This window comes from Capricornis sumatraensis, chromosome 7 (assembly GCF_032405125.1).
Source record: "Capricornis sumatraensis isolate serow.1 chromosome 7, serow.2, whole genome shotgun sequence".
Classification (NCBI taxonomy): domain Eukaryota; kingdom Metazoa; phylum Chordata; class Mammalia; order Artiodactyla; family Bovidae; genus Capricornis; species Capricornis sumatraensis.
Window position 1 is genome coordinate 35,904,693 of NC_091075.1, and position 23,246 is coordinate 35,927,938.

The following is a 23,246-nucleotide window of genomic DNA, read 5'->3' on the forward strand; positions in this document are numbered from 1 at the left end:
ATTTTCTTCGGATACCTTAATCTAATCAATCTAGACCTTCTTTACTGAGCAAGGTTATTGTAAAAATATTTTAAATGCACATAGTTATCATGTACTCTAAACTCAGAAATTCTGGAATTCAAAACTCAGAAAAGCAAACTTAACATTGTTAAAAAAGACCACTGAAAGAAAAATCTATAAATTTTGAAAGCATCAATTTCTAAAATAGTTTATAGATTTTATATTAGTGTTTATATTAGTAAACATTTCCATTTCTCAAACTGAAACTAATAAATATTTTATTTTGTGGAAATACTATTGTAGGGTAAAAATACTGTGTTACATTTTCTAAAATTCTATTTCCTTGCTATGAAGACTGTTGCCCTATATATTGTGAGCAGAACTGAAGGAGTATAAAAGTAAAGAGGAAGGAATTGACTCACATATTAGTCCTATGGAAGGCAGCAAAGTCTGGGAAGCTTTGTATAGTATTACAAATAAAAGTGGATGAAGGAAAAAACTTTTATTAAAGCAAAATTTTGTTGCTAAGATTTGATCTTCATGCTGAAAATCTGTAGCGCTATTAACCTTGACCTGAGGCTCAGGTTTATTTGGTCTTTTTCTTTCCTCATTTAATTATTCCCTCTGACAACCACTTCTAGCTTCTTATCTGATACCCTCTCCTCTGTCTTGCTTACAGAGAGAATCTTGACTTCCCCTTTACCAAGGTCATGATGTACCATCTAAATAAACTTGCTCTTTCCAGCTTACTTGCATTTAGAGATGGGACAGACACAATTCTAGACAATAAGCTAGTGGCAACAGTTTGACTTCATTTTCTAGGTGAATTTTTTTCTGGGAAATAAAGCTTGGAACCTTTTGTTCTTCCTGTCTCAAACCTGCATGCAAAGACTTGGATGTACAATAGCCTTAAGACCATGACTAGTGTAATCACTCTAGTGAATTCACTAGACTGCAGCCATGAAATTAAAAGATGCCTGCTCCTTAGAAGAAAATCTACGACCAACCTAGACAGTATATTAAAAAGCAGAGACGTATCTTTAGTATGTATTTACCGAGTGTCCACTGCATACTGAAGAATGCCGGACACAGGTTCAGTTCAGTTCAGTGACTCAGTCATGTCCGACTCTTTGTGACCCCATGGACTGGAGCATGCCAGCCTCCCCTGTCCATCATCAACTCCTGGAGCTAAACTGTACATAATTCAGACTGTCTCATGCAAGTCAGACCTCAGAGGCGCAGAAACAGAAGGAACGTCCCCCCTGCCTCTGAGACAAAATATCAGAGCACAAGCCAAGGAGTTCCATTCTGAGGAAAATAATTCTATGTAAGGAATGACCCATATGCCACTGCACATCAAGGTTTTCTTATTATGTTCAGCAGAAAATTCATGCCGGATTGACTAGAATGGAGGTCTTAAATCTTCAAATCAGACTTTTAGGTTCTTGGAATTTTAAAAGAAAGATAATCTGCTTTTTATTTGTAAAAGGAAAATAGTTTGAAGTTTATCTCAGTTAAATACACTAAATGACTGTTTTTTGTTTTTTTTTAATATTCTTAATCTGGATGAATTCTGTTTGGGAGCCCAGGGTAGGGCACCCCACAAAGCATCTTAATGGTATACTGATTATTTTGTATTAAAGTTAAGATTTGGGAGGTCACACAAGAGGGGAGGTCACTCTGACCCTCCCCTCTGTTTCCTTGAAAGCAGGAAATAAATCTCTCATGTGAAAGGTACACTCCCTGCATCTGAAGGTACAAGGACGCACTTACCTCTAGAGATAGAGAATTCATGGCTAAGCCTATTGTCAACTAAACCAATACCTGCCATTGGCCTCTATGAGAATTAGGTCCCTAGCCAATACAGTCACTGAGTTTCAATACACCCTGAAAGGAGTTCAGGGTGGAGATCAAAAAGTAAGTACTCCGTGCTCCAGGTAAAACTGCCAGAACAGGCATTCAGATAGTTAGATATTCTCAGAAATACATCTTATGAGTCCAATTTACTGTACCTTCTCATGTCTAGAAAAGTACTAAATTCATTAACAGTTCATCTGCTCCTCGTGGTTAGCAGCAAAATTCTGGCAAAATGTGTACTTGCTGCAAGTATCCCCCTTCACTAAAATCATATATAATCCTGACCTTCCTTTCGACTTCTTCGGAGCAGTTTCTCAGAGGTATCTGAGATACTCTCTCTCAGACTATAGTTCCCATTTTTCCCCAAATAAAACTTCACTGACAACTCTGATGTTGTGTACTTTTTCCACATGACACGATATAAACAAGACTTATTTGATTTACTCTCCCATGCCCAAACTCTGTTTAGATGTTTCAATAATTGTGTACCCAAAACATTTTTTATCCTGTTAATTTCTCATAAATGTATTGTTGGTGTAAAAAGTATAAAAGCTGCTTGCTTTGGACACTTCTTAAGTCTTGTTTCTATGAGATCTGCATGCACGAGAAATAAAATGCGTTCCTTTTCCCCTTGTTAATCTGTCTTCTGTCAATTTTATTATTAGTCCTGCCACAAGAACTCCTGAGTTGTAGAGGAGGGAAATTCCCTCCTCCCCAACAATGTCATTGTGTGTATAAAACATTAGTAAACATTTAATATATGTGGGAAAAAAAGATTCATGTTTCTTAAACCATAATTGTTTTGGAAAAAGTGGTTGCGGCATCAGAATTTCCTTCGGTGCTAGCTAAAAATAGAGTCCTTGGTATAACCTAAACCTACAGGATCATAATCTCTAAGGACAAGACTTGTGAATCTACATTTTAATGTTTTTTGGGTGGCACACACTAAAGCTTAAGAACCACTGCTCTTCACTTATTCATAACAGAGACCATCTGCTTATCTACATTGAAAAGGCAATCTGGACTGTCACCAAACACCTGTTCTCATGGTGGCCAGCTACCTTGCCCTTCTAGCCTGGTTGGATTTTTTTCCTGTTGATTACAGGTGGATCCAGCCCTCCAGTACCTATCAAGTCCAATGGGTATTCATCTTTTAAAGATTTGGCCATTCACTACTGGTACTAACCCCAGTTTTCTCAATAAAAATCTAATCTTTGCTCTCTATCTTGATATCTATATGTGTTAAAAGAGAAAAGAGAAACATTTCATTGCCATTCTTTTTTTTTTTTCTGGTAACATGTTAAGAGTCTGTTTTAAATTTAACTTAACAACCCCTACATTTCTATCTTTGCAGTATAATTGATCAAGGAGCTCCTTGTTTCTTGTAAAATGAAATGAGATTAGTCATCTGAGCTACTACCTTGAGTTTTTAAAAATTCATTTGGCATGTTTACTAGGCTCCATATATACTCAAGCTATCAGAAATGTTCTGAGAACTATTTATTAAATCAAAGCAGACACATACACAGAAAACATACTCTGAATAATGGCTATACATATAATTTTCTGCAGAAACTTAGACAAATATTCATGTCTTTGGATTAATATGTTTTGAATCATTCATATAAAGGGGCTTCCCCTGTGGCTCAGTGGTAAAGAATAGACCTGCAGTGCAGTAGCTGAAGGAGATGCAGGTTTGATCCCTGGGTCAGAAAGATCCCTTGAAGGAGGGCGTGGTAACCCACTTCAGTCTTATTGCCTGGAGAATCCCTTGGACAGAGCAGCTTGGCGGGCTACAGTGCATAGCGTCACAAAGAGGTGGACACGACAAGCCACTGAGCATGCATGCATGCATTCATATAATGAAATTTTTATTGAGCATATATGAGCTAGCCACTGTGACAGATTATAGAGAAACAAAAATAAGAATAAGAAATGCCCTCCCTAACCTTTAGGAATTTAGAGTAAATTTATATAGGAATTGCTTTGGAAGTAATAATCTTATTAATAAATTCTTCACAAAATGTCACACGTTCTTTTCGAACTCATATTAACTTATAACAAACACTTGAACTCCAACTTATGGAGGAGATGGGAAAGGGCTGCAACCCACACAAACTCGGATATCTAAAGTTACTGAATTGGAGTGAGTTTATAAAAAAGAATTGAACTGAGCCACCCAAGTCAACCCAGGGGTAAATCTGTCAGATGAGAAATTCGTGAAGAATATCAGATTATTTATAAGAAAAATAAAAATAAAAGAGACATTTTTTCTTTGCTAATATCAATATAGTTCAGTAGATTTGTAACCCTGCTAAAGGCAAAACAACTTTGGGAAAGCATTGTTTTTGCTATAAATGATTCTGTATTCAGCAGCATTTTGAATAATTCATTCATTCATTCAATACTCATTCAGCACCTATTTTGAATCCTCCTTGATTTATCCCATAATACTAAAGATAAAATAGTGAGTAAAAGTTCATACTTCCTGTCCTTAGGGAAATTTCATTTTTGAAAGGGAGACCAACATATTAATCAAATAAGAAAAATGTTGTACTTGTAAAATAAATTAATTCCTATTGAAACATATGATGTGATAAATAGAGTTAAATGAGAATTGGACTGGTCAGGGAGATCTTGGAAGTCTTCTCAGAGGAAGTGATAAACATGTTGAGATCTGAAGTCTGTAAGATAAGTCAGCTGGGAAAGCATTCATGCTCTGAGGTTCTGTCTACTCTAGGAGGGAAGATAGCATGCTTGAAAAATAAGTACACTCATGATTTTATTTAAAAATATAGAAAAAAAGAGGGACTTCCCTGGTGATCCAGTGGCTAAGACTCTGAGCTTCCAATGCAGGGGGCCCAGGTTAGATCCCTGGTGAGAAAACTAAGATCCCACATGTCTCAACTAAGGCCTGGAAAAGCCAAATAAATAAATAAAAATCTTTATATATATATATATATATATATATACACACACACACACACACATAAAAAGAAAAACCAAACTACAGCTGAAAGCTAACTGGATTTATTTCCCAATAAAAATGAAGATTTAAAATGGCAAGTATTTCATGAATATAGGAAATAAGTTAAACTGACTTGAAATAGAACAACTACAAATAATGAAGCAAAACCACTGCTATTGAGTACTTGCTTTTTAAGAAATCCCTGATTCTTTAGGTCTAATTGTAATCAGCACCTTTCTTGTAATTTCTACCTCCCACATAGTAGGGGCATTGAGCCTGTAAAAGCAATTTCTTTTGTAAAATGCAGGTCATGAACTAAAATTTGATCACTAAAGCTATAAGTTCTCAGATCATGTCAAATTATAGACCTTCTCTAATTCATAATTAATATTAATAATGACATAATTCACCAAAACAGAAATCAAAATAAAATTACCAAGAAAAAATTCTAAGCTGTTATTGTAATATTTTCCTTTTTGGACCTAGAGTGAAAAAGCCTATTTAGAGTGGAAATATTTATGGAACAGAAATCAAGTGCAGCCACTGCTACTAACTAGTTCAGTGTCCCAGATTGAATTAATTTACTTTTCAGGGACTGACCTATAAAAATAACAAAGGAAGAGGTTAAGAATGAAACTAATTCTAAAATATAAGACAAGGTAAGAAAATTATGGTTCCAAAGCTTGCTTTGAATTTTCTGACTCAATTTATTTGTTTTGTTTTCGGTCTGTCAAGTCTCTAAAAACCATGACTACACAACAATTTAATCTTTCACTTTCATGAGAATTAACAGTGGAAGACTGACCTTGATTTTAGTATCCTGGTGGTTTAGTCTGCTAAGCCCTGTCCAACTGCTGCAACCCCATGGACAATAGCCTGCCAGGCTCCTCTGTCCATTTGATTCTCCAGGAACGAATCCTGGAGTGGGTTGCGATTTCCTTCTCCAGGAATCAAACCCAGGTCTCCTACATTGCAGGGATATTCTTCACCAACTGAGCTATAATGGAAGCTTTTAGTATAGACTGAGCTTAACTAGAAGGCAAATTTACTAAGCAATAGAGATCAACTGTACAGGAAAGGTGGGCTAAAGGTAAGAATGGAGAACTGTGCTTTCTTGGTTTTAAGAAAACAAGTACTTCAATTCCAAATGTGGAAACTCCTTCATTTTTACAAGTCTTTGCTTGTCAGCTGGTATAAAGAAAGTGTGCATTTACAATTCATTTAAACAAATACTGCACTCTAGTGAGCCAGAGATGAACAGGCTTCTTTGCAAGCTGTTTAAAAATAAGAGACAGTACTCCAGAACATTTTATTTCTCTGTCTTAGTAATATGGCACTTAATTTTAGATAATTTAAATAAGTCTAGACAATCGATAATAACTGTGTGTAGAAATATATTTTTCCTAAGGCTTTCCAAAAGACTAAATCTGTAACTCCAAAACATACCCAGAAGAGCACAAATGATTGCATTTTAAATTCACAGGGTGTATGGTAGAAAATGGAACTAGAAGGAAAATGCTGATTCCAAGGAATCATCCTGCATCTGAACCCCAGGAAATGAGGTCAGAGAAGACCCAGATGAAAATAGCTCTGGATCAGGGTCCCAGAGACTGTAAGTATAAAGACAAACATGTGGAAAACTTCTTAAGAATTTCAGTTTGAGAAATTTAAGGGGTTTGCTATGGCTGGAAACAACATTTATTGGCAGCAACTATATGTGATACACTCCCCTAGAAGATGAGGATTTAGCAGAGAATAAAACAAACAAAAATCACTGCATGGTTAGTCTATTCTGGCAGAAAGAGACAAAATGCAAAAGGAAAAAGTAGAACAAAATGTAATTTAGCTACTTTTATAAAGATAGTATGTTATATTTTAATAGTTATAAATGGTAAGGGGGAAACAGCCAAGCAGAGAGAAAAGTTGGCTTTCAGTATTATCAGTCTAGTGATATGTCCCAAACATAGATCTTCAGGCCAGAGTTCTATCCTGATTCCAGACTTTTATGTATATTTGAGAAATGCAATATTGTCTGCCATATCAGCAAACAAAGAGGGTTACAGTCATCAGTGTTTGTAGCCACCACCAAGGGGAGCTGGTGAGCCCCGAGGGAACTCAGGAAGGAAGAGAATATCTACCATCTAGCAGTCATCAGACTGCAGCCACTCCCCTATGGTGAGCCCTAGGAAAACTCATGATGTGAAAACAGAGGATACTGACCCCATACAACTGAGGCATATATTAAAAGGATGATTTCAGTGATCCCAGGCTCTTTCTTCTTCCTATGCATGGAAAGGTACTAAATTCCTTAACTTGAGATAGCTAAGCTTTCCTTGATTCACAGTAATCTTTTTGTTACCAAGTCCAAACTAGCTCTGCCTGCTGCACAACAAGGTAATGAATCTGAGAGATGAGGTGTTGAGGCAAAGAATATGACTCTATTTGGAAAGCCGGCTGACTGAGAAGATGGCAGACTAATGTCTCAGAAGTAACCATCTTGTTGGAGACTGGATGCCAGGTTATTTTATAGAGTCAGAGAGAGAGAGGGAGAGAGAGAGAGGCAATGAGGAACTAAAGTCAAAAGGCAGAACAGAAAGGGAGAGGCAGTGAGTAAGTAAAAAGGATCTTCAGTCTTGGAAAACATCTCCAGGAAGGGACAGCCTTTGGAAGGGGTAGTTTATCTTTTCTGTTCACAGGTGGGCAGAGTCAGATCATCTCTCTACAAGCTGAATAAAGGCACTTCAGTTTCCAGTCAAGCAGAGGGGCAGGGTCCTTTGAGGCAGGTCATTATTTATGACTATAAGCAAAAGGAACAAAAAGCAGTCAAAGAAACGGTTCCCATTACGGAATCAGAATTGGCTTCTCTGCAATATTCTGTTTCTTCTACCTGCTCTTTGCCACAAAACTTCTATATATTCTAGCTCCCACATCACTTACTCCAAGTGGTTCAATCAGGATTACTTGAGATGCTGCTTTCCAGGCCCAAGGTCCTAAAAATTTGCACCAAATAAAACATAACTCTCACGTTCTTGGTTTGAATATGTTTTTAGTCAACACATTCAACTGCCCATTTGACCAGAATGACTAATTACTTCCATTAATAATCAATATCTCAGAATGAATATATCCAAAATTAAAGTTATTACCCCCTCCAAATTGTAAAGCAGAAGGTGTGTACATATCAAATCTGAGCACTAACTAAAGTTCAAATAGAAAGCAAGTTTTGTAAGGAGGAAAAAAAAAACTTGTAAAAGAACTTTTGAGTAAATGTTGGTCTTGGTAGCTTGCAACCATTGGAAGGAACCCCAGGCATCTTCAAAACAGGGCAAGAGTAATAGTTAGAACCACTGAGATCACTAAGAAGCAGATGTTTTTTTGCAGAGTGGTGGCCTAAAAAGACCAGCAGCATATTTTATTCAGAGACTTGAGAAGGAGTCATACCAGTGAAATAATTGGATGCAGAATGGCAGTGGCTAGTGAAATCTTGGGTGAAATCAAAGCACCTGAAGGGTTTTGCTCCATTTGGACCATGGGCAGATGTTTTGAAACTAAATGAAATGCTCCTCATTCCATAGGAGAAAGTTTGACAGTATTTTTAAAGAAGCAGAATTTTTATAGACAGAAAGTTAAACATACAGCTGTCCTACTGATACCTTCAAAGTCCACCACTGCTGGGCCACTGGTCATCCTATGTGGCCCACTCCCTGGGGGTGATGTAAGAAACAGCTGGGCTCCAGGTTAGACATTTACAGACAGCCTCCTGTTTGCCCTCCGAAATGGAAGCAACAAGAGAAACCGGGTAAGTAGCTAGTGTTTGTCTCTTTTATGTACCTTAAGATAACAGTCATGGCAAGGGGTAAAACCTTTTTGAGTAAAGGATTAAGGGATCTCTATCCTCCCTCTTTTGGGACAATGGAGAGACTACATATATTCAGAAGGGCTCCTTGTGGGTCAAAAGTCAAAGGATACCGGCAGGCCATAATGAGTCCTGCTTCTCCCTTTAAGATCCATCTTGGCTGAGGGCACACCCCAGGGGAGGTCCCCAGGGTAGGTCAGGTGTGGGGAAAGAAACCAGATAATCGGCCCGAAGGAAGACAAAGACCCGGAAGAACTGACCTATATAGATAAATGACTTAAATGCTTCTTTACTGTGCTGCTCCTCACTAGGGGGGACACCAACAGCCTTGCTCTCTGGGTGTGTATCTCTGCCTTGCTTCTATCTCAACTAAACAATCTGTTTCTCTATGTGCTATACCACCTGTTGTTATGCTTTGTCTCTAATATTAAACTGTATCTGCATTTCTAGTTTCTGCCTCCATGACAAATGCATTTTTCACTGGGGACAGGGATCCAGGGAAAAACAGCTTCTAACCTCTAGCCCTTGCTGGTTTGGTGGCTAGGATTCCTAGTTTTCATCCAAGCTACCCAGGTTTAATTAATGGGCAGGGAATTAAGATCTTGCTTCATGCCACTGCTCAAGGTTGCTTCTTTGAGGTCAGGGGTATTTATAGGGCGTTCTGTAGGAAGATCCTTGAAATCTGTTGTGACAGTGTTAGCACAAGCTCATGTGCCTGACACACAGTGATGCCAAACAAACTGAAACAAAACTGGGTCCAGGAGCACCACAGGGCCTTGCTGGGGGTATCAAAAGCACCACCATAGCTTCAATACATTAAAGAAACAAAGAATCCCTGATACCTCAGTAGGGAATTGTTTTGTCCTCAAACTAGCTGAGGATATTTACACTTCACATTCTAACTTCATAATAAAACAGAATAATTTGTAAAACTGCAAAGTTTAATTGTTTTATAATATTTCCCATTAAAAATTATTTGGAAGACTGTCATAAAATTTTTAATTACTTGCTGAATCAGAAGAGATAACAAGATATCAGGAAACTATTAGTTTGCGGGCAATTTCTCAGTTTAAAATGGTGTTTATGCAGTTACTAATAGTATGACCAGGGAAAAGAGAAAGATTCTTCATACTCAATTATGAGTAAAATTCAGGTGATAGTGAAAGTCGCTCACTCATGTCTGACTCTTTGTGACCCCATGGACTGTAAGCCCATGGAATTCTCCAGGCCAGAATACTGGAGTGGGTAGCCTTTCCCTTCTCCAGGGGATCTTCCAGGGATTGAACCCAGGGATTGAACGCAGGCTTCCCACATTGCAGGTTATAACAACACATCCTCATCTCTCTATATATATAAATATATAAAATATATACAATATATAGAAAATATATAAATATAAACATATAAATGTATATTTAATATATTTATAATATATAGTTTTATAAATATATATATATAATATAACACAGCCTCATCTTTACCAGCTGAGCCACAAGGGAGGCCCAAGAATATTGGAGTGGGTAGCCTATCCATTCTCCAGTGGATCTTGCTGACCCAAGAATCAAACCAGGGTCTCCTGCATGGCCGGTGGATTCTTTACCAACTGAGCTATCAGGGAAGCCCTTAATATGCACGTAATACTAACCAAATAAGATTGTTGTGAGGATCAAATGGGAACTTCAGTGAAGGTTCCAGTATTTCCCAGGAACTCAGCAATTAGATTTCTTAGAATTGTGTGTCACTTCTTTAGAGAAGAAACAGAATAACTGAGATTGATGATCTTTGTTGTTCCCCATGGCATAATTTTGTGAATGATGTTTATTTCCACAACTTCAAACATTATTAGTGGTATTCTTCTATCATTTTTTAAGTCCTTGACTCCTTATTATGTTTCAGGCTCTGCTCTAGATTTGAAATCTCTGCTTTCTCAACTTTGTCATTGTGCATGTTGCCCCTGAAGTTCTTTATTTTCAATTAAAAATTTCACAGACAGAGAAAGATAAGATGTCACGCATGGTCTTGGCCAGAGGGAATATGCTATGCAGGTAGCAGATGCTTTTCAGAAATTCCATGGCTTCTAGGAAGATGACTGTAGGATCCCACCAGTCACACATTCAATCATCTCCTGAAATTGTTTTTACTATAAAACATGACAACAGAGGAGACGGGCTTCTGAATAAATTTTTTTAAAGTGGAAAAAATAAAATCAGATAATGCATAACATTTATGTGAAGAATGCTACACAGAATACCTTGGAGGCAGAGTAAGCTAAACACAAAATGAACCCTGCTTTTATCATTATTCTCAGACTGATTTAGCTATATTCTTGAGAGAATAATGAGCCTGTCTTCTAGAAGTGGAAGAAAAATTTTTGAAAGGAAACCTCTGTATTCATTAAGAGCCTATTACCAATTCACATATGCTGTTGTTTTCCAAACAAAGATAGCACTTTAAATTGTAAGTGACAGTCTAGCTAGGACTACACAGTGAACTATCTTTGACATTCTCTCATGGAATGTTTTTATAGAAATGAAACAGGCTAAAATATAAAAATGTAGTATTCCTTGTGGAAAAGGGAGTAAAGAAGAAATGTCATAAAGGAGCAATAAGAAACACTGATCTATGAAGCCCAATCCTTGATTCTCCTCCTCCCACTTAGTTTTCAGGTCTTGCTTTGTGTTTCTCAGGTTTATCTAGCACTGCCTGCTAGAAGATCATTTGTTTACCCACGTGCCAGCTACTTCCCTTTTACTCTAACTTCCCACTCAGAACTGCAGGTTTGGAACATTGAAAAGTACATGGCCCAGGGCCACTGCTTTAATTAGATATGCTTGTGCTTAATTATAGGAGAAAAATATAACACAGCCTAAGGTCTTTTTCCTAATATGAAGACTGTCTTTTGGTGTACAGCTATTTAGAGGAAACCCCATAGGAATTACCCTGTTATTTTCATTATATATGATATCTTGTGCTGTTGATCTTAAAAGTTGAGTATGCATACATAGGAAGACATAACACAGTTCTTGCCTGTTGTTATATACACAGAACGATAATCTTAGAGTCTTTGACAGTGAATTCACTCTCCTGTAAGAAACAAGAAGAGTAACAACACTTACAGTGTCCTTTCAACGTACCAGGAATTGTTTTATTTTCTTTGATTTGTTAATTTATAAGATATTAAGAACCTTGTGATTTAAGAACTACTATTATGCTTTTTTCAAAGAACAGGACGTAAGATAATTTGGTCAAGGTCACAGCTGATAAGTGGCAAACCCAACAACTGTATTAAGACAGTCTGGCACTGAGTCCACTCTCTAAACTTCTATGCTACAGCACTCATAGGGTGCATTAACTGAAAGTGCCTGGGCTTACTGTACTGCTCAATGAAATGTTGATTGAGCTCTATTCTTTGAAAATTAATTATTACTGATCAAGTTGATTGGTTCATCACTGTGTTGTTTTTTCTTCAGGTTTCCACAAACAAAAAGAATCCAAATTGTTTATTATTGCTTCAATTCAGTTCAATGCATTGATAAAAAACATCGAGCTAAGGAAAAAACATAGAGCAGTTCCTGGCATATGAAAAATACTCAGTAAGTGCCACTGTAAGCTGCTGCAACACCACACAGATTTTTTACTTTATAACTTACTCATTCACAAAGTGTATTTGGTCCCAATATACTGCCAATAAATGACTAGGTTTGGCACTGGAAGTAAAATGTCTAATGTGGCATTATTTCTGCCTGAAAGGAGTTTATAATAGTGTATAGCATTCTCTATTATCTCTGAGGCCATATCATTTCAAAGTATGGGCTACCTTTCATCGGCATCCCTTTTCCTGAGGGCCATAACAACAGTCTTAAAAGATTCCTCTGCCTCTGCCTCAGAACAGACCAGAGGAATGAGTACATACATACACACAGAGACTCACACAGACACATACATACATACACACACAGAGTCCCAGCTAACAGTAAACCATATTTAAGGACTCAAGGTTGTGAATACATACCATAGTTTCCTGACTTCTTAGGCGATAAAATTCTGAGGCTTGTGTTCTACTATTTTTCAGAATTTTCCTATAAGATTAAGCTCCAGGTGCCCACAGTGGTATCTGGCTTAATATTCATTTTTTTACTGGCTGTTATTCACTGTCTCACTCTCCCCCTCCTCTACAACAGTATCCTGGGTTTATCAGCCAAACCACTTAATCGCATTTGAATCACTGTCTTCAGGGATCTCTGCTCCTAGGGGAATTTTAACTAAAATACAGGGAAATAGGAATGTATAGACATTTGAAAACCAGGTAAGACAATTAATCCTACAATAAACATTGATATTGGGTACAATGCTAATTAAAAAACATAGAAATAATAAAAAGAAATGCCAATTTATCCTGAGAATTTTTGAAGGCAGTGAAGAGAGGAGAGAATACTTTAGGAAAAGCAAAGAACTTGAGTAGATATAGTGAGAAAGTCTGTTATCAGTATGTTGGGAAGTTCAGTATAGCTTCAGTAGAGTATAAGGTGGAGGCAGGAAGTGAGAGAGTTAATCTGGGATAGATCAGAGACAGCCTTCTTTGTCATGATGAAGAGGTTAGACTTAATTTTGTAGGCAATGGTGAGTCATTAAGTCAAACTTTGATGTTTTAGTCAATTAAGTGACCATATGTACTTTGCATTTTAGAAATGTTAATCTTGCAACAGTACAAAATAATTATGCTTTCACAGATAACAGCAAGAAAGACCATCAGAAGAGCACTGCAAAGTCTAAAGGAAGATGTGGAGCAGGAACTAAATCAAAGAAATGAAAGTGGAGAAGAGAACAGAGATTAAGGAGAAGCTGACTAAGAATCAACTGATTAAGAATCAGTTGATTAAGAATCAACTGACCTAGTCAACTGGTAAGAAACTAGAACATGGTAGGTGAAAAGAATGTAGAAATTCTCTCTATTGCTTTCTCTGATACCTGGGTGAGTGGAAGTATCTTTCACAAACAGAAGAAATCACAGGGGGAATAGGCATTAATTTAGGAAGTGGAAAGGAAAAGCTACAAGATAATTAATTCAGTTTTGAAGATGTTATTGAAATATTTCTAGAACATCTGGGGATTTTCCAGAAGACAACCGTTATGTGGAGAAAAGAGAAAGATTTGGGGATTTCATCATATAACTGTACCAAATATCTACTGCCACATAACTACTTCAAATGCAGTGGCTTATAACAAAAATGACGTATTATTTCTCACAGTTCTGTAGGTTGGCTAAGCAGTTTTTCCCCTGTCTCACCTGGACTCACTCAAGTAGCTGCATGTAGCTGCCCACTGGCAGTCTGGCTGAAGTGGAAGCAACAAAGTGGCCTTGGTCAGAGATCTGGGAACTTGGACTGTTTTATCACTTCCATGTGGCTTTGCATCCTTCACACCAGCTTCCTTATATGCCAAGAGACAAGAGTGGAAGCTGCAATGTCTCCTAAGATTCTGTGCAATATCACACCTGCCACATTTTACTTGTCTAAGCAAATCACAAGGCCAACAAAGCTCAAGGGGGTGATGAAGCAACAAGGTTACATTGCAAAGGCCCATCAGAGAAAGGTGTGATTCAGCAAGTGCCATTATTATAACACACAAGTCCAAAGTGGTTTTGAAATCTTGGATGTACCAGCCTTGTAAGTAGGAACTGAAGCCAAGTGAGCAGGGCATCAGGAGCCAAGTAAAAGATCCAAGGAAAAGTTAAGGAACGAATGCAAAAAAGAGAAAGAGTCCAAGGAAGCCAGGAAGAAAGTTTTCTCAAGAATAACGGAGTACTTTAAAAGCATCAAAAAACTCTGAGGTAGTCAGCAATACTAAAACCAAAAATTACTCAGATTTGGCAACTGGAAAGTTATTAGTGTCTTGCCAAAGTGGTTACAGTGATGCAGTGGTGGGTAGAGACAGAAACCTGATTGCGGTGGCTTGAGAAATAATTGGATGTGAATATCTATTTGTCATTTTATCTAGTTAGTTTATAAAAGAAAAAAGGATATAGGACTGTACATGGGAAATCCAGCAAGGGAGGGTAATGAAAGAATATATGTAACACTGAGGCTACTTAGTAAGTTGGCTGTAATTGCTTTTGTTAAGAATAGTAGTCCATGATTAATACATTCTAAGACCTCATCATTACTATTTTGATACACAATTCCACAGCATAATAATCAGCACATGTTCCTTAATATTCTGTTGTGTCAAATTCTTAAAATACTAAAAAATTGGAACTTGCCTGGTGGTGCAGAGGATAAGAATCTGCCTGTCAATGCAAGGGAGAAGGGTTTGATCCCTGGTCCAGGAGGATTCTACATGCCGATGAGCAGCTAAGCCTGTGTACCACAACTACTGAAGCCTGCACACCCCAGAACCTGTGCTCCTCAACAAGAGAAGCCACCACCATGAGAAGCCCATGCTCTGCCATGAAAAATGTCACCTGGTCACCACAATCAGAGAAAGCCCATGAAAAGCAACAAAGATGTAGCACAGCCAAAAATAAATAAGGACATTAAAAACAAAACCAAAAAATTACTCTAAAGCGAACTTAAAATGTCAAAGTTATCAAATATTTCATTTGACACATTAATTAATGGTGTAACCAATAAGATTTTGTACTGAAGTAACCAATAAGTAACCAAATAATGAAGTGACCAATAAAATGGACTAAATGTTTTTGCCCTGTTTTTGTCAGGGCCTTAATCCCAATGTAACAGTATTGGAGGTGGGACCTTTGGGAGGAAATTAGGTTTAGATGAGATTGGAAGGGTAGCACACCCGTTATGGGATTAATATTCTTAAAAAAATGGGGCATCCCAGAAAAAGAATCCACTGCCAATGCACGAGATATAAGAAATGTAGGTTTGATCCTTGGGTCCAGAAGATCCCCTGGAGGAGGGCATGGCAACCCACTCCAGTATTCTTGCCTGGAGAATCCCATGGACAGAGGAGCCTGGTGGGCTACAGTCCATAGGGTCACACAGAATTGACATGACTGAAGCGACTTTGCATGGAAGCACACATCCTTAAAAAAAAGAGAGAGAGGGAGAGAGAGAGAGAGAGAGATGAGATATCCTCTCTCTTTCCTTGAATACACTAAGAAAAGGCCATATGAAAACATAATCAGAAAGAGAGCCCTCACCAAGAACACAATCCTATTGGTATCCTGATCTTGGATTTTTAGCTTCTAGAACCATAAGAAATAAATGTTTGTGGTTTAAGTCACCCACTCTATGTTATTTGGTATGGCAGCCCAAGTCAACTGAAACAAACATTAGGACCAGTTCAAAGAATTTGTATACATGGGCCATCAGGAATATGAAATGAAATTGTTAATAGGAAACAATCAGATACTTTCTATGAAGTAAATAAACTTTGTGTTGAGGTGAACTTTTTTTTAATCAGGCAGAAACAAATGTATCTCTACTGCAGATGATTTACTTGTATTACTATGAACAGGAATCACTGCATTATTATAAATTTTCCACAAACTGGCTTCTATATGTATAAAGTTGCAAAATAGCCTATTCCCTAGAAAGACAATGAGAGATACCACTCCCTTCCCACCCCTCTCTCACCATGTAAACCCAGAAGAGTCCTGTAGAAATGCTGAGCCCTGAAAAGAACATCCAGTAATCTTTTTTGCCCATTTCCAAACCCTGGACAATATGTTCTGTTCCTGGTAGCTTTCAGATACTACTACATATAATGATTTATGGCAAAAGGAATATCCCAAGTTTAACTCTAGCGTTCTGAATGACAATGTCAGAATGGATTCTGTAATTTGAAGAGGGTTTAAAAAATTAACCTTGATGTATCATTTCAAAGTTAAATGACATAATCAAATGTTGACTGATAACAAGTAATTTAAAAAGCCCACTATAATGAGCACATGATCATTATATAAACATTTATACCAAATCAGTCTTTTAGATGATGTAATAACATAGGATTTCTTTGGAAGGAATGATGCTAAAGCTTAAACTCTAGTAATTTGGCCACCTCATGTGAAGAGTTGGCTCATTGGAAAAGACTTTGATGCTGGGAGGGATTGGGGGCAGGAGAAGAAGGGGACGACCGAGGATGAGATGGCTGGATGGCATCATGGACTCGATGGATGCAAGTCTGAGTGAACTCAGGGAACTGGGATGGACAGGGAGGCCTGGTGTGCTGTGATTCATGGGGTCGCAAAGAGTCAGACACGACTGATTGAACTGAACTGAACTGAAATAACATAGGAAAGATTAACAAATTATTTTAATTTTGGATAATTTTATACCACTGTTCAGACCTCAGATCTGGTATCATTTTCTGCCTAGGTCAGTGACCTTTAGACTTGATTACTTTCCAGAAAACAGTTCGAACATAGATCCTTTTAGGGATATCCATTCGTGGAGCTTCAAATTCATAAGTAAACTATGTTCAGTTCAGTTCAGTTCATACATGACTACTGGTTTTTCCAGACGGACCTTAGTCGGCAAAGTAATGTCTCTGCTTTTGAATATGCTATCTAGGTTGGTCATAACTTTTCTTCCAAGGAGTAAGCGTCTTTTAATTTCATGGCTGCAATCACCATCTGCAGTGATTTTGGAGCCCCAAAAAATAAAGTTTGACACTGTTTCCACTGTTTCCCCATCTATTTCCTATGTTAGGAGAGTAATAAGAAACCATTTGAGTACCTAAATTCATTCAACATACCAAAACTGAATCCCTACCTCTCTCTACCCACCCACGTGTGTGAATGCACGGGCACCTGTGTGTCTGTTTGCACGGACATACATGGACCCCTCAGCTCTTCTTATGCTGCTCTGTGCTGGGACTGAAAACCTTCTGCGCTGTGTGTTGTGCTTGTTTGTTCAGTTGTGTGACTCTGTGACCCTATGGACTGCAGCCCACCAGGCTCCTCTGTCTGTGAGGATTCTCCAGTCAAGAATACTGGAGTGGGCTGCCATGCCCTCCTCCCGGAGATCTTGCCAACCCAGGGACTGAACCCAGGTCTTCTGCATTGCAGGCAGATTCTTAACTAACTGAGCCACCAGGGAAGCCCGGAAACCTCCTGGGTCCTAAAAAAAAGGGGAGAGTTTCTCTAACAGATAAAGAAACTTTTGAACTTCTCACACTTTTTTCTTAAAGATATTTCTGTTGAGGGTAAAATCAGACACTGGAACTATTGTCTTTCTGTACTGTTCTTATATTAGAAATGCAGATATAAAGAATTGGTGGTATGAACCATGCCAAAGAGCTCTTCCTTCTTACTCTCCTACATCATCCAAAAATGCATTGTCCTTGACAGAGAAGCACAACAGAGTGCAAAGCCAAGAGACCAGAATTATTGAACAAGTAAAAAAACAAATTAAGTAAGCAGTATTGAACACATTTTTTTCATATAATTAAAATAAAAGATAAAACATTGCAGCAATCCTCAATACTCATCTCTAGAGTTTGTCATGAAATGGGTACAGTGGGAAGATTATCAGAGAAAAGCCAGAAGCGTAGATTAATAATATGAAATCTTTTAAATATTGCCAGAAGTTTTTTAGAATTAGAATATTCATCAAGATTATCAGGTAAAGTCCACCAACAAAAGTTTTATGTTTTTTTCTTTTATTTTTCAGATTTAGGACTGCATATACAAAGAAGTATTTTTCAGTTATACACAAACCAACCATAAAATATTCTAATTTGAGTTCCTATTTATACTGTTTATTTATAAAAATACTCAATACATTTTTCTCTAATAATAATTTTCTAGTTACATGATCAATTCATTTGTAGCTTTACATATTTTTCCTTTCATTAAATGTATGGGAAAATATGATCATGTTCAATTTCATGAGATGTATTTCAAATAAACTTTCAATTTGCAATTATGTCTCTAAATTTATGATATAATTGTATAAAAACTAATTGAATTGATAAATCAGCATAGAAAATATTTTAAAGTACTGAGCATCTTGTGAGTATGGGAAAACAGATTCTAAAGTTTTCATATGTATGCACAGATAAATATGATAAGCAAAAATGTGTTATATTTGATAAAAATATTTAAATGTCATGGAATGGAAATATCAATTCAAACAGTAACAGAAAAGGAATACATCTTGAAAGTGTTAAGGAAGAACTGGTTTGAGTTATTGGAAAAGTGTTCAGGTTATTATCATTTTTGAATTCCATTAAACATGCTTAATAGAGTGATACTGTATTTTATTAGCTAAGGTTTCCCATAAGTGGGAAATAACTTTTGCAACTATGTAAAATTTAAGACAAATAAATTAAAGTGCCAAGTTAAACATGTGTGAGAAGGTATGTAATTTTTTTTAATTCTATTTGGAGTTATAGAAATTTGGAGCCCACTGGTTTGTATTGAATGTTTTATGCTCTTAAGAGTACTTTTTTAAGAGCACTTATTTTAGTTTGTACTTATGAATTCCTTTTTATGTACTTGAATTAACATTAGTCTTTCCCAGTAATTTGTGTGTTTCATGGAATTAGGGATGGGGCTCATTTTTTTTTAATCAGTATTCTCAACAACTTGTGCAGCATCTAGACTCTCACAGTTGAGGATATGTATTGTTGTTCAATTGCTTAGTTGTGTCCAACTCTTTGCGATGCCATGGACTGCAGCATGCCAGGATTCATTGTCCTTCACATTATCCTGGAGCTTGCTATGGCTGTATTAAATTATTCACTTAACTAACCTCCAAGCAAAATAACATTTCTCCCATCATTCTCAACACATGTTAAATCTCTGCCTCTTCCTCCTTGATGTCCTTCTATACCTACAAATCCTGCTAAACAAATCAGTGCTGCCAGTGGCAATTAGCACCATCCTATATTTTATGACTCTTGTAATATAGTTATCATTTTACTAACACTAAATGTTTAGCCTTTTATTACTATTACCATTCTTAGAGATGAAGTTGTACACCTAGAAAATGTTGTACAATGTAACTTTGAAAAATTAATATAAGCAGAATGCTGGTTCAGTTCAGTTCAGTTCATTCACTCAGTCGTGTCCAACTCTTTGCAACCCCGTGAATTGCAGCACGCCAGACCTCCCTGTTTATCACCAACACCCAGAGTACACCCAAACCCATGTCCATCGCATCAATAATGCCATCCAACCATCTCATCCTCTGCAGTCCCCTTCACCTACTGCCCTCAATCTTTCCCAGCATCAGGGTCTTTTCCAATGAGTCAGCTCTTCGCATCAGGTGGCCAAAATATTGGAGTTTCAGCTTCAACATCAGTCCTTCCAATGAACACCCAGGACTGATCTCCTTTAGGATGGACTGGTTGGATTTCCTTGCAGTCCAAGGGACTCTCAAGAGTCTTCTCCAACACCATAGTTCAAAAGCATCAATTCTTCGGCGCTCAGCTTTCTTTATAGTCCAACTCTCACATCCATATAAGACCACTGGAGAAACCATAGCCTTGACTAGATGGACCTTTGTTGGCAAAGTAATGTATCAGCTTTTTAATATGCTGTCTAGGTTGGTCATAACTTTCAAGGAGTAAGCATCTTTTAATTTCATGGCTACATTCACCATCTGCAGTGATTTTGGAGCCCAGAAAAATAAAGTCTGACACTGTTTCCACTGTTTCTCCATCTATTTGCCATGAGGTGATGGGACCAGATGCCATGATCTTAGTTTTCTGAAGGTTGAGCTTTAAGCCAACTTTTTCACTCTCTTCTTTCACTTTCATCAAGAGGCTTTTGAGTTCCTCTTCACTTTCTGCCATAAGGGTGGTGTCATCTGCGTATCTGAGGTTATTGATATTTCTCCCAGCAATCTTCATTCCAGCTTGTGCTTCCTCTACCCCAGCGTTTCTCATGATGTACTCTGCATAAAAGTTAAATAAGCAGGGTGACAATATACAGCCTTGACATACTCCTTTTCCTATTTGGAACCAGTCTGTTGTTCCATGTCCAGTTCTAACTGTTGCTTCCTGACCTGCATACAGGTTTCTCAAGAGGCAGGTCAGGGGGTCTGGTATTCCCATCCCTTTCAGAATTTTCCACAGTTTATTGTGATCCACATAGTTAAAGGCTTTGGCATAGTCAATAAAGCAGAAATAGATGTTTTTCTGGAATTCTCTTGCTTTTTCGATGATCCAGCAGATGTTGGCAATTTGATCTCTGGTTCGTCTGCCTTTTCTAAAACTAGCTTGAACATCTGGAAGTTCACAGTTCATGTATTGCTGAAGCCTGGCTTGGAGAATTTTGAGCATTACTTTACTAGCATGTGAGATGAGTGTGGTAGTTTGAGCATTCTTTGGCATTGCCTTTCAAGCATCTTTTAATTTCATGACTGCAGTCACCATCTGCAGTGATTTGGGAGCCCCCCAAAGTAAAGTCTTTCACTGTTTCCATTGTTTCCTCATCTATTTGCTTGAAGTGATGAGACCAGATACCATGATTTTAGTTTTCTGAATCTTGAGTTTTAAGGCAACTTTTTCACTTTCCTCTTTCACTTTTCTCAAGAGGCTCTTTAGTTCTTCTTTGCTTTCTGCCATAAGGGTGTCGTCATCTGCATATCTGAGGTTATTGAAATTTCTCCTGGCAATCTTGATTCTAGCTTGTGCTTCATCCAGGCAAGCATTTTTCTTGATGACCTCTGCATATAAGTTAAATAAGCAAGGTGATAATATACAGCCTTGATGTACTCCTTTCCCAATCTGGAACCAGTCTGTTCCATGTCCAATTCAAACTGTTGCTTCCTGACCTGCATACAGATTTCTCAAGAGGCAGGCCAGCTGGCCTGGTATTCCCATTTCTTTTAGAATTTTCCATAGTTTATTGTGATCCACAAAGTCAAAAGCTTTGCACAGTCAATAATGCAGTAATAGATGTTTTTCTGGAACTCTCTTGCTTTTTCGATGATCCAACTGATGTTGGCAATTTGATCTCTGATTCCTCTGCCTTTTGTAAACCCAGCTTGAATATCTGCAAGTTCATGATTCATGTACTGTTGAAGCCCAGCTTGGAGAATTTTGAGCATTACTTTACTAGCATGTGAGATGAGTGCAACTGTGTGGTAGTTTGAGCATTCTTTGGCATTGCCTTTCTTTGAGACTGGAATGAAAACTGACACTGACATTTTCTAATCCTGTAGCCACTGCTGAGTTTTCCAAATTTGCTGGCATACTGAGTGCAGCACTTCCACAGCATCATCTTTCAGGATTTGAAGTAGCTCAACTGGAATTTCATCACCTCCACTAGCTTTGTTCCTAGTAATGTTTCCTAAGGCCCACTTGAGTTCACATTTCAGGATGTCTGGCTCTAGGTGAGTGATCACACCATCGTGATTATCTGGGTCATGACAAACTTTTCTGTATAGTTCTTCTGTGTATTCTTGCCACCGCTTCTTAATATCTTCTGCTTCTCTTACTTCCATATTATTTCTCTCCTTTATTGTGCCCATCTTTGCATGAAATGTTCCCTTGGTGTCTCTAATTTTCTTGAAGAAATCTCTAGTCTTTCCCATTCTATTGCTTTCCCCTATTTCTTTGCACTGGTCACTGAGGAAGGCTTTCTTATCTCTCCGTGCTATTCTTTGGAACTCTGCAATTCAAATGGGTATACCTTTCCTTTTTTCCTTTGCTTTTCACTTCTCTTCTCATCACAGCTATTTGTAAGGTCTCCTCAGACAGCCATTTTGCTTTTTTGCAGTTCTTTTTCTTGCAGATGCTCTTGATCCCTGTCTCCTGTACAATGTCACAAACCTCCATCCATAGTTCATCAGGCACTCTGTCTCTCAGATCTAATGCCTTAAATCTATTTTCACTTCCACTGTATAATCATAAGGGATTTGATTTAGGTCATATCTGAATGGTCTAGTGGTTTTCCCCACTTTCTTCAATTTAAGTCTGAATTTGGCAATAAGGAGTTCATGATCTGAGCCACAGTCAGCTCCTGGTCTTGTTTTTGCTGACTCTATAGAGCTTCTCCATCTTTGGCTGTAAAGAATATAATCAGGTTGATTTTGGTATTGACTATCTAGTGATGTCCATGTGTAGACATTCTGTTGGAAGAGGGTGTTAGCTATGACCAGTGTGTTTTCTTTACAAAACTCTATTAGCCTTTGTCCCACTTCATTCTGTACTCCAAGGCCAAATTTGCATGTTATTCCAGGTCCCCTACATTCCAGTCCCCTATAATGAAAAGGACATCTTTTTGGGGTGTTAGTTCTAGAAAGTCTTGTAGGTCATTCAACTTCAGCTTCTTCAGCTTACTCTCGGGGCATAGACTTGGATTAATGTGATATTGCATGGTTTTCTTTGGAAACAAACAAATCGTTTTGTCATTTTTGAGACTGTCCATCTGTATTTCTGCATTAATTTTATCAAACAGTAACCAGTATTTCTTCTCATAAAGTATCACTAATACGTATCCTAATTACTACATGAACACGTGGCACTGACTTAACACCCATACACAAGTCAGTCTCACTTTTTGGAAGTGAGTTCATGGTTTTAGAGATAAAATGTTAATATTTATAGCTACCTGAATTAAAAAAAAAAAAGTGTCTATGAGTTCACTGG

At 37.6% G+C, this 23,246-nt stretch overlaps 1 protein-coding gene across 1 annotated transcript in view; it reads right to left on the reverse strand.

Moving 5' to 3' along the window:
• CCSER1 (coiled-coil serine rich protein 1) overlaps positions 1 to 23,246 on the reverse strand; it is a 1,276,721-nt gene that overhangs the window by 245,947 nt on the left and 1,007,528 nt on the right. The gene's annotated exons all lie outside the window — the stretch shown is intronic.